The 13,172-nt window shown below is 37.1% G+C and overlaps 1 protein-coding gene across 6 annotated transcripts in view; it reads left to right on the top strand.

Annotated features, from left to right (window-relative positions):
• Window positions 1-13,172, top strand: part of RARB (retinoic acid receptor beta) — a 1,235,115-nt gene that overhangs the window by 914,828 nt on the left and 307,115 nt on the right. The window lies entirely within an intron of this gene.

The following is a 13,172-nucleotide window of genomic DNA, read 5'->3' on the forward strand; positions in this document are numbered from 1 at the left end:
TTACTAGTTTTAGTCGTAGATGAGAGGATACTTGTGTATCCTCATTTATTTCATTGGAACTTATTTTATTCATTTTTTTACTAGTTTTAGTAGTACATGAGAGGATACTTGTGTATCCTCATTTATTTCATTGGAACTTATTTTATTCATTTTTTTACTAGTTTTAGTCGTAGATGAGAGGATACTTGTGTATCCTCATTTATTTCATTGGAACTTATTTCATTCATTTTTTTAGTAGTTTTAGTCGTAGATGAGAGGCTATTTGTCTATCCTCATTTATTTCATTGGAACTTACTTCATTTTACCGAAGGTCGTTTTTTTAGTAGTTGTAGATGAGAGGATACTTGTGTATCCTCATTTATTACATTGGAACTTATTTCATTTTACCTAAGGTCGTTTTTTGAAAGCAATAAAATGGGGCTGGGATAGAAAGTGTTTGTTCATCCTCATTTATTTCATTGAAATGTCTTTAATTTTACCTAGGGTCTTTTTTTTAACGCAAAAATAACAGTTGGAATAAAAAGTGTTTTTGTAGGCGTCGGCTAAAGAAAATGTTTTTGTTGTGTTTGTATATTTAACTGCTAGATGGGAGCAGTAGGATAACAAATGTACTATATTCACATTTATCGCTGTTGGCTGCTTGCAAAGCCATAATTCTTAAGCTTGACCTTAGCACCTTTAAATTTGCTTTGCCCTGACTTTCAAAGTTTCAGCATTGCTAAATAACCCTGGCTGCTGGAGACTTCAGGATTCAGCCATCAATTACAGGCATGCCCCAAGATACAGTCAGTGCTTTTTCCATCTACAGTAGGATGTTTTGTGAAGGAGGAGAAGGAGCCTTCTTACATGTGGTCTGCAAAAGTGCCGTTATCTGATCTTGACATGGTGCTGGGGAGCACACACATTGTAAACAGTAGTAAGGCTTTAGCACCCAGGCTTCAAGTTTTTTGAGAAATGACCAAAGGCACTAGAACTTCACAAGCCATTCACTGCTCCAAAAAAAAGGAGCCTGCAGGATGCTGCTTTGCTCTGACACTGATTTAGATGAATTGCCAGGCTGTTTATCACAGTGGTTTTAACACAGTGTTCAACACCTCGGCTGTGGATTGCTCCTTCAATTATGTTGTTACCTTTTTTTTTTTTCTGCTTTATGAGCACCCTGTGCTCTGTACGACTAAATGAAATTTAGTTCCTTCCATCTAAATGCGTGATCATAAAACAAAATTTGTGGATCTCAGCGCCCACCATTGCATATTTCTCCTGCTTGCAATTAAATATGACAACATGGTTCCTACATGTCTTTTCTTTGATTAAAAAAGAATCTGTAATGTGTGTTAGTCTTTGCCAACAACAACAGAAAAGCATGAGCTGTCATTTCTTAGGAAATCTTAAAAATTAGCCCTGATTCTGCTCTTACATATAATATGTATTCAATTTGAAAGGTTTCTTCTGCTGGTCACTTAAAGGACACTCGTCCTCTAAATGTTTTTGTTTTATGCCTTTTTTTTTTTTTTTTTACTCTGTTATGTATGTTAGTCTATGCCAATGATATCAGAGAAGCATGAGCTGTCATTTCTTAGGAAGTCCTTAAAAAATAGCCCTGATTCTTTTCTTCCATATAATATGTGTTAAATTTGAAAGGTTTCTTTTGCTGGTCACTTAAAGGACACTCGTCCTGTAAATGTTTTTGTTTTATGCCTTTTTTTTAAATCTGTTATGTATGTTAGTCTTCGCCAATGATAACAGAGAAGTATGAGCTGTCATTTCTTAGGAAGTCTTAAAAAAAATAGCCCTGATTCTTCTCTTCCATGTAATACATATTTAATTCAAAAAAGTTTTGACTGCTGGTCACCTAAAGGACACTCTAAATGTTTTTGTTTTAGGCTTTTTTATTAATCTAAGAGGAAGTTGGCCTATGGGGCGTTAATCAGGGTAAACATGAATTGTGTCTATATAAACAGTGAAAGTGTTCGGCATATCAGTTGTCCACATGACATCAGGAAGCTAAATGATAGCATACGATATTGTTCTCTTTCAGGCTTTTTGTAAAGTTGCCTTTTAGAAGCTTTGGAATGTCTGTGAAGCCTCTTGCCCTCTGATTATGTTATCAAACTACCTATTTTTAATGTGTGATTGCATTTCAATGTGTGTGCTGCCTCCTCCTCCACACCACTCCCTTGGTGTTTTATAAATCCAGCCTCTACATAAATTATTTTCTAGTGCCTTCGTGAAAGAGAGTATATAAACAGATTTTTTTTTTTTTCCAGCGCAGTTTGGCTTGTGCAAGTGTTTTGGACCAAATCCAAACATTAAATCCATGGCAAAAGAAAAAAAGACACTTAAAACACAGTTTAAAAGGGATTAACCCACTCATACCTTGCATTTTTTTTTTACAGATATAGTGCCATTTACAGATTTAAGGCAGACCCCTTTCACGTGATCTTCAGCTGTAAAATTAATATTAACATATTGCTATTTAATCCACTTTCATTTCTTGTTATTAGATTGTTTCATAATATTAGGAGAAATGTATCGTTTGAGTTGAGGATGGTTAACGATCACGATATCTCGCACATATCTGTAATGTTAACAAATGGAAAAAATCTGTTATGTGCACTGTTATTTTAGGTATACCCGCTGTTTAAAATGTAAAGTTATTGGCTTTGCGGTCTCTATTTATAAAAAAAATATTTCAGTAGTTATCCATGTATAGTGTATCTTTCCTGCTGTTGATATAGCTTACTGTTGCCAATATCTAGGCTTATTGATAGAACAATAATTGTGTAGTGTATCAAATAACTTTCCCTTGTTTTACTGCTGTGAATTGTATACAGATTTTTTTTAGGAAGAATCTATTGCCACATGTGTCTTACATGTCTGGTGTAAACATCAGCATTACATTTTTAAAGAATAGACATTTCAAAAAATAATCTATTTAGACTTTATTTACTTTCTTCGAATGGTTTTCTAATTTTCCAGGGAGAGTTATGGCTGGTACCTCAGTTGTATAGATAAAACATAGGAACCTATGCCTTTTGGATTACTGCACTGAAATATTGACATATTTATTTTATAGTTCAGAGTCTTCAAAAGTTATGGGGAATGCAAAATGCACAGATCTTGTAGGAGCACGGTGGAATGTAAAGTAAACTTTTACTATGGATGCTGGGCTTTTAGGAGGTGTTTTTACACTCACCCTGTTATCCTTTATATTTTTTTTTACTATGCCGGAAAGCTGAGATTTATACCTGTAGTTATTTTTTGTTGCGGAAAATAATGGTTGGAAATTTTTTGCTCACTAATGCTTCTGCTGGGGTAGCTATCGATCATACTATTACCTTGACAGAAACATCTTTTTTATGGTACCATTTTTTTGTGTGTTCTAAACTTGGGACAGATGAGTATTAAAATATGTGAAGGACTTTACTGTTTTTTTTTCTTTTTGTATAATGTAATGTCACATGTATTATTATTCTCGTATTTAATATCATGATCAGCAATCTGTTACCCATAGATCCTTTCGCTTTTAAAAACACAAACAGCCACCATCTTAAATTTGCTTTCTCCACCCACTGTATTGATTTTGATAACGGATCCAAATTATGGGACGCCTCCCAGACCTTGTATGAACTGTGATATTATATATACTAAATCTAGTATTAACATATACTGTACATACAGGGAAAACAGTTTTATGTTTAAGAACGTTGGTATGAGCGAGTGCATTTTATATATTAGATATATTTTCCTATTTTTGGTAGCCAGGGTATGTTGTAAACAAAAAGCCCATGCTTGACATACTTCAAAGAGTTGTTAGTCATGCCCAGAGATACATGAGAAGATACGATGCTCATATTTTATATATTTTTAAGCCAGTTATGGATTTGGCAATCTACATCCCTAATGCGATAATTAACCATTACGTCAAGAAAGCCAGCATAAAGCAGCTTAAGGCATGCAGATCTTGTGGGGGGTGTATGCTGCATATAGTTTGCAATAAAAAAATAATGTAGTATAACCACAACTTTGAAATATTAATGTATTTTCTCTATTTCATCGCCAAGTCCCAACAGTGGTACTAAAGAAATAAAATTAAAATTGCTAAAATAAAACTACACATATGCAGAAGAGTATACATTTGTGCATACTTCCCATGTTTAAACTTGGTGATACAGAGATTTAAAGCCTTGCTTATGGAGATAGAACTAGCTAAGGGTAGAAGCCAATGTCTAAGATGCCCTTTCCTTGTAATAGGGTATCTGTGCTGGTGGAGTCTAATAGAACCTTGAGTAATTTTGTGAAGAACACTACCCTTGGAAAGTTCAAAATGTTTTAAGTATACCTTAAGAATAAATAGGAATCGAGATGTAGAATGTACAGTATTTGCGTAATATATTATGTAATATCTTAATTATGTTGAATGACAATAAACCCTTAAAATAGTGCAGTAATGAGTTGGGTGCCAGCTACAAACATGCTGATATAAATGCAGTATGTGTGTATATATATATATATATATATATATATATATATATATATATATATACACCTAAGATGCATACAAGACCTAACTGTCGCCTTTCTTTCCTGTAGTGTCAGTATTTTTGTATTGTATTTGACTTTTTGTAAGATTTATACTGTAAATGATCATACCTTCTCATTATCAGTGTTGCAGAGGGGAGAATGACTATGTAATATATAAAACTGAGTAAACTACGTTTAAAACTGAGTGTTTTATTTTTGTATTTTGTCTTTGCTTTGTTGGATTCGTAGTGAAAAATGCCAAGGGGTGTTTTTTCATAATATACACTACACAATTTTTCATTATTGTAAGTCTTATACAAGTGTGTAGTGAACCACTCTTAGCTACGGCGTGCCAAGATTACATTTGGAGAAGTTCGTTATAAAGCTTTAACTATGGCAAATGTTTTGATCCATACAGCGGTATGTAGTACTAGTATAATAATGCGTTGGTGTTTGCAAATGTGGCAACGAAATAGCCGCTTCTACCTGAGATGAGCTGTGATATTAGCAAATCTAGAGGCTGTTACTTTTCCTTCTTAATTGCTACATGAACTAACCTTCAGGATATATATGCCTTACAAGAGGTAAAGACTTACTAAATTTGCTTGTGCTGCATTTACTTCTGTCCCATTTAACATATTAGTCCTCCCTCTCAAGGATCTTTGGGTCCTGCATCAAAACAGCGCTTTACAGCAATCGCTTGTCAAATTAAACCATTAAAACTGCAAGCCGAATCACCTTTATTTTTTTTCATCAAAGTCTGCACTTGTGAAAAAACGCTTTTCTGTAGGCCATTCCAGGCTTCAAAAGACTAGAGCCTGGACTGCTACAGAGCTCCAGGCTATAATTAACTGAAATGGAAATGAATAAGAGTGAAAATTTTGTTCCTGATGTTTTAATCTAGATCTGTATTTCCATGGGTTACAGAAGAGATTTCTTAAAGGGAAGCATAATTATTTAATTATTTGTCAGATCGTGATGGTTTTAATTGCAAGAAGCATGATTTAATTTGATTTCTTGACCTTTTGCAGAATAAAGAAAATAAAAGTATGTGTTTAGGGTGGTCTTTTGTAGTTAGCAAAGTGAATACGTGCTCTTGACCTCTTTATATGTTGATGTCGTCCAAAAACAGCATTACATAGTATGGCTAGAAGAAGTAGGCGGCTGCCTCTCATACACATTATTGGTAGAAGAAACAGGCAGTTGTCCCTCATATATATTATGGGTAGAAGGCGAAGCGGGCAGCAGGAGAAGACAGCCACCTCTCATATGCTGTATGGGTATAAGGAGAAGACAGCCACCTCTCATACACAGCATGGGTAGAAAGAGAAGACAGCCACCTCTCGTACACAGTATGGGTAGAAGGAGAGGACAGCCACCTCTCATACGCAGTATGGGTGAAAGGAGTAGGCAGCCATCTCTCCTACGCAGTATGGGTAGAAAGAGAAGACAGCCACCTCTCATACACAGTATGGGTAGAAGGAGAAGACAGCCACCTCTCATACACAGTATGGGTAGAACGAGAAGACAGCCACCTCTCATACACAGTATGGGTAGAAGGAGAAGACAACCACCTCTCATACACAGTATGGGTAGAAGGAGAAGACAACCACCTCTCGTACACAGTATGGGTAGAAGGAGAAGACAGCCACCTCTCATACACAGTATGGGTAGAAGGAGAAGACAGACATCTTTCATACGCAGTATGGGTAGAAGGAGTAGACAGGCACCTCTCATAAGCAGTATGGGTAGAAGGAGAAGACAGCCACCTCTCATACACAGTATGGGTAGAAGGAGAAGACAGTCACCTCTCATACACAGTATGGGTAGAAGGAGAAGACAGCCACCTCTCATACACAGTATGGGTAGGAGGAGAAGACAGCCACCTCTCATACACAGTATGGGTAGAAGGAGAAGACATTGATCTTGCATATGCAGTATGGGTAGAAGGAATAGGCAGCTGAATCCTATACGGCTTACTTGACCAATATGGGTAGAAGGAGTAACGTTCCATTCCTACTGTGTATAAAAGGCAGCTATCATACACAGTAGGAGTGGAATAATACCAAATCACCTCTCAAACATATAATAGGTAGGAGAAGTATTATCCCCCCTATACTGTGTATGAAAGACAGTGCCTCTCATACATACTACATAGGTAGAAGAAGTCTGCAGCCCCCTCTCATACACCGTAGGGGTGAAATAGCAGACAGCTGCCTCTCATGCGCAGTATGGGTAGACAGAGTCTGCAGGTGCCTCTCATATACAGTATGGGTAAAAGGAGTCTGCAGCTGCATCTCATGCACAGTATGGGTAGAAGGAACCTGCAGCTGCCTCTCATACACAGTATGGGTAGAAGAAGTCTGCAGCTGCATTTCATACACGGTACGGGTAGAAGGAGACTGTAGCCCCCTCTCATACACAGTATGGGTAGAAGGAGTCTGCAGCGGCATCTCAAACATAGTAGGGGTAGAAGGATCCTGCAGCTGCCTCTCATACGCAGTATGGGTAGAAGTCTGCAGCTGTCTCTGATTCAGAATATGGGTAGAGGGAGTCTGCAGCCACCTCTCATATGCAGTATGGGTAGAAGAAGTCTGTAGCCACCTCTCATATGCAGTATGGGTAGAAGGAGACTGCAGCTGCATCTCACACACAGTATAGGAAGAAGGAATCTTCAGCTGCATGCCATGCATATTAAAGGAGTCTGCAGCCACCTCTTATACACAGTATGGGTAGAAGGAGTCTGCAAAATGTCAAAATGGGGTAATAACGTCTGTCAATGCCGCAGCGCCAATGTGATGTACCGGGTGCATAGACTTAGATGGGAACAAAATTACGGAAATGAGACAAAGAGGGCAGTTCATGAAATGGTGACCCAAGCTGAAAGACCTATGGTGACTGTGTTACTGAATGGATGAATACCCATGAAGTGGTTCTGACACCATATGTTCAAACAACTGGACTGTGGCCCCCAGCTGGGGAATCGAGATATTCACATGAAAACATAGTCCTGTGTCATCAATGGAGACTGTGAAGTAGTATGCAAAAAAAGCTGGTAACCAATGATCAATGAGTGACAGGTGGATATGCAGTCAAAGGAGACTGTGGTCAAGGCACCTGTGGAGTCGGGAGCAGAGGATAAGAGCCAATCACAATGGCTAATCCAGCAATCTGTAAGAACAAAGTCTAATCCAGCCTCTATGCTCTGTGCAATGCAATTGTCTTTCCTTCAGCCACTATGGACTATGCGCTGAGATATTGTATTCTGACAGCATGAAGTTTCCCAGCCATCAGAATACAGTGATCGGTGCTTGTGGCTATAGCTGCCAGCAGTGATTGAATGGGAAAAAATAACCCAACAGGCTGGTTGTACTGAAGTCAATCAATTGATCGACTTCAGTACAAATAGCCTGTCCATACATGGATCGAAATTCGGCCAGTACCTGCTGAACCGGACAAATTTCGATTCGTCTATGGCCGGCTTAACTCAACTGACCAAACTGCACTTAGATTTGAGCCTTGTGCTTTCTGGACTTGCCATTTAAAGATGTTCATTATTCTTTATAATAGTAAATAACATAATAAAAAATGTTTTTATTTACTATAATTTTCCCGTTCAGGATCGTTTTGAATTTGACTCCGTTGATCTGCAGACACATCGTACAAAACAACAATAATACATTTTGTCCCAGTCACCGATTTCCCTGAGGCATTACCCTTTACAGGTGATACTATACGTTCATATGTTTGGAGGTATGACATCACTGCTCTCCAGACATAACGTAAACCACCAGAGCTCATTAAACATGACGTCATAATGTACAGTATATTATTCATTGAATCAGTCCGCTTTCATTACAGATGGGATCTGCAGCTGAGAAAAAAGTAAACTGCTTTGTAAAGTACTCTGTGTTCTGTGTCCTAATCAGACATGTTTATGTGTATTTCTTGATATACAATGACAAATGCCAGTGGCGTAAAATGCTATTTTAATTATTTTGAAGAAGAAAAACTTTCCCTCCCATATTAGGTATCTTAAAAAAAAATAGTATTATATTGAAACTCAGTAGTATGTTATACTGGAAGTCTAAGCACACATTTTAAACAATTTAGTTAAATAATTTGGTTTGTAATACAATATCAATACTTGTTTTAGCTTTTAGATTTCCTAACAGATATCCCCATGTGCCACAAGCAAGGATGACCTGTTCAGAAATTCCTATCAAACTCAGCTATTCCTCCTTTACTTAACACGTGTTTCTTACATGTGTGTATTCAGCAGTACAATGTGTGCATTCAGCAGTACAACATGCTATTTTTATTATAGTTAATGCTGTTTTATAGTACATGCTATTTTTATTATAGTTAATGCTGGTTGAATAAAACTTTCAACCTTAATCACCACTGCAGTTGCTATGAAATTAATTATTCTTATGCAATATGAATGTATTTACTGAGATGGATTGTCTTTTAAATAGAACCTGCCAAGATAATAGATGAATAAACCATATTCCCTAAGTGCAGATGTCTTAACAACCCTGTGCCTAAGGACACCCCAATCCTGAATGCACGCTATGGAGAAGCCTCAACTTTTCCAACTAGAAGATTTGGCACAAGGCAGAACTTCAGCCAAAAGGGGAAGTTCTGCTTGTTTGCATCCCCCCCTCTTTTTTTTGGGGGGGGGGGTGTACCTGGTCTTGACAGGTCAGATCACTGCATCAAACATTACAGGTCCTAAAAGACTGCAGGACTTTTCACAAAGTGCATCACAGCTCGCACATGTGCAGTCTGAGGCCAACTATGAAGCTGTAAGGCTTCACTGACGGTTTCACTTAGTGAAGATTCCAGCGCCTGGATCCAAAGACGATTGAAGAATCGGCTCGGGTGAGGACAGCGCTGGATCCCTGAACATGTAAGTGCCCTTAAATTTAAAGTCAGCAGCTACAGTATTTGTATCTGCTGACTTAAAATTTTTTTGGGGAGGGGAGACTGGAGTTTTTAAAATGTTTACCTCTTCACGCCTAGAGTTTTGCTGACCACTAAGAATTGATAAAATAAGGATTGACTATACCCACAAGTGTTTGTTTCTCCACTTCTTTTCTTGCATACTAGGTTTCAAAATTACAAATACAATATTTAGAAGTCGATGACAGGTTTGGTAAAAGGTTTGGGTAGATAAATAGTATAGATCCGACCAAAAAGAGGAAGAAATGATAGCAGAAGGATTTGGTTGTTCATAAGAAGGTCAGTCCCTCCAAAATAGGAAGATTTGGGACCTATGAAAATGGCAGATTGACTTCAGAGTGTATAGAAGAACATTTGTGCTCTGCTAAGCTATGGATACATATTGGATGATCTCTACATTTGAATGATGAAATGTTTTGTTACTAGAGATTGCAGAAAAAAGGGCATCTTGGTTACTGGAATCTGATTAGATTCCCATGTATCTGTTCTTTATAAGAGGTCAACCTGTGTAATACCACGCCAAAGGTAAGACACCTGCCAAAGAGTTCTTCATATAAACCTGCGCACATAGATAAAATGGGGTGAGTATGTTTATGTGAATTTTATCGTTTATCTGTGTGTGAGCAGTTGCGGAGGTGACCATAGCAATTGTCCAAAAAATATCCAGAATGATACAGATTTCCTCTACATGTGGTTGGTCTGATGTACTTTGAAGTCCATCATAGACAACAGAATCAATTCATGTCTGTTACACAATTTTATGTTGTAGAGAAAAATGAGACACCCTTTCTTAAAAACATATTTTTGAGTCTGGCAATATTATAATTTTTTTCCTTTAAAAAGCAGGAACATTTCACATTTGTATTTTGAAGGGCATATAACACTAATTAGAGTTATTGACTTTAAATTTCCCAGCCATTGCAAGTAACCTAAAAGACGGACAGAATAAAGAGCAGTAATCCATAGAATTCTAGAAGTGCTTCATGTTTTTCTGCAGTGCTTAACATGATCAATATTAACTGCCCCATTGAAACTAACTGCTGTATCAAATAACAGTAAATCAAAGGAATGTGCTTACAGATTATTTATTGAAAGGTTTAATTGTTCGCTGGGGCCCTGCTTATCTTTGCAAACAATAGACATGCCTGTCTCTCAACTGTATAAACACTTTTCTGTTTGGGGTGTGCCATGTTCACTCCTGTTTGCTGTCAACAATCTGATGCAAAAGCTAATCTGGCTATTACCTTTTTAGTCAGAGACAAATAATAATTCAAACCTCTAAAAAAATGGGTGTACAAATAAAATGCACCTTTAATTAAAAAAAAAACACAAAAAAAAAAACAAATTAATAAAAACAGCATACCTTGCTCTAATTAGATTTTACATTTAAAAATAAAACTTTTAGGTTTGGTTAGAGTAGGGAAGTGTTAAACACGTCAGTTTTCTTTTTTTTGTGTTTGTGTCCCATTAATTTTCCCTTCACTTCCTGCTCCTTAGGACACAACAGGAAGTTAGAGCAAATCTCTCCAAAGTGAGGGAACTCTCCCATTATTCTTGTTGTGGTGACAACAGAATGGTCACTAGGATGAGCAGAGAAGGTGAATCTCCCAAGTGGGAGCACTAGGGCTGCAACTAACGATTATTTTCACAATCGATTAGTTGGCCGATTATTGTTTCGATTAATCGGTTAATAACCTTAAAAGAAAGTGTGGTGTATAACTTAGTTAATATGTAAAGTTTAAAAAAAAGGCAATTTATTCTTAAATATCTCTATGCAGTGGTAAATATAAATAACCAACTATATGGTTATGGAGCAAAATATCTAATCCACTCTGAGAATAACAGACAGAAGATATATACTGTATATACTATTAGAGGCGATATACTGTATATACTATTAGAGAAGATATATACTGTATATACTATTAGAGGAGAGATATACTGTATCTACTATTAAAGGAGAGATATTGTATATACTATTAGAAGAGATATACTGTATATACTATTAAAAGAGATATACTGTATAAACTATTAGAGGAGAGATATACTGTATATACTATTAAAGGGTGAATCTGGCAAATATCAGACTCAGAGATCAATTTTTTTATTTAAAAAAAAAACAAACAATGTTCCTTCCTTTAAAAAAAACTGTCATTTTAAGAACGTTCATTCGATTTTCTAATCGTTAGTGGGGTCAAATCGACGTTCATTTTCAACTACAGTGACGGGAAAATTTGGAAATAGAAAACTTCTTGGTCAAAGGAATTTTCAGACAGTGTATGTGGTTTTCGTTCAGAAATTACATTCACTTTAAAAACAGAATGTTAAAAACAAGTGAAAATTTCAAACAACATTCTTTTATTCAGCGAATGTACAAAGATTTTTCGTCTGAATATTCTCGTGTGAAAATTGATCCATGTGGCCAGCATAAGGCTTGGTAGTCCCTGAGCCTTTCCAAATATGCAGCAGCTGAAAAAAGCATAGATGTGAACGTGTCCCATAGGAAACCATGTAAATGAACTGTAGTGTGTTTCTGCAAAAAGCACCAAAAAACACATAGATGTGAACCAGGTCTAAGACGTTTAGTAACATAATGGGGTTAAAAAAACTAAAATTAGCCCTTTATAGTACAAAAAAATCAGATAATCACTACTGTAAGGGGTTCATTTTTTTTACTGTAGAACTGTGAAAGTAGCGATTATTTGCTCTTTTTGAACTATAAAGGGCTCACCTTAGTTTTTTTTTAACTCCATTATGTTACTGGCCGATTAATCAATTATGAAAATAGTAATCGATTAATTTCATAATCGATTAGTTGTCGATTAATCGATTCGTTGTTTCAGCCCTAGGGAGCACGCTAGCTGCTGGCCATACACAGAGAAAATTTCTTTTCTGCAACCATGGATTGCAGGGAAGAAATTTGCTTGATTCCCCCATCAACACAGACAGTGTTGATGGGGGAATCCCGCCTGCTAGGAGCGGGGGCGGGGTGGGGGAAGCTGCCCCCGCTGGTAGAAGAACAGTGATTATCGCTAGTTGCTATAGCAGCCGCTTGCGATAATCCCAAGAGAATACTGCAGGCTGGTTGTACCCAAGTTGATCGATCAACTTGCTACATTCAGCCTGCCCATTAAAGGTTCCAGCTGAACCGGCCAAGATTCAAACCATGTATGGCCGGCCTAAAAACCTGACACTTGTTGCAACCGCTCCCTATGCTATTAAAAGAGGGAAAAAAACATTAGATGTGCTTGTACTTGTAATGTTATGGGGTTCAATATTTGTACTTTTTATAATATGGGACTGGCTGTTTCTTTTTTATTTTTTTGTAAAACTTTAGCAGATTACACAATGCTCTTCATATTAGTCCATGCCTGCAAAACGCACAAGATGGAAAAACATGGTTAAATCAGCCAAAATAGAAGCTGTGAGTGTCTCCTGGCATCACCCGGTTTGACTGACTTTGATTGAAAATTCAAAGTGGAAAATCGTCAGCTGATCAGTGCCTGCATCCAGTCAGATGCAGCCACTGTTTGGGTATTAAGACAGCCACTGGTACTGTGACTTTCTAAATTCAACAGCCAGCAGGAGAGATTCTTCTATCCACACTGTTTTGTGTAAATAGTGTATCTAATGGACCCAGTCTTCAAGACCAGAGTGCTAAACACGATGTTGCCCCTTACATA

Source organism: Aquarana catesbeiana, linkage group LG05 (assembly GCF_042186555.1).
Source record: "Aquarana catesbeiana isolate 2022-GZ linkage group LG05, ASM4218655v1, whole genome shotgun sequence".
In the NCBI taxonomy this organism is placed as follows: Eukaryota; Metazoa; Chordata; class Amphibia; order Anura; family Ranidae; genus Aquarana; species Aquarana catesbeiana.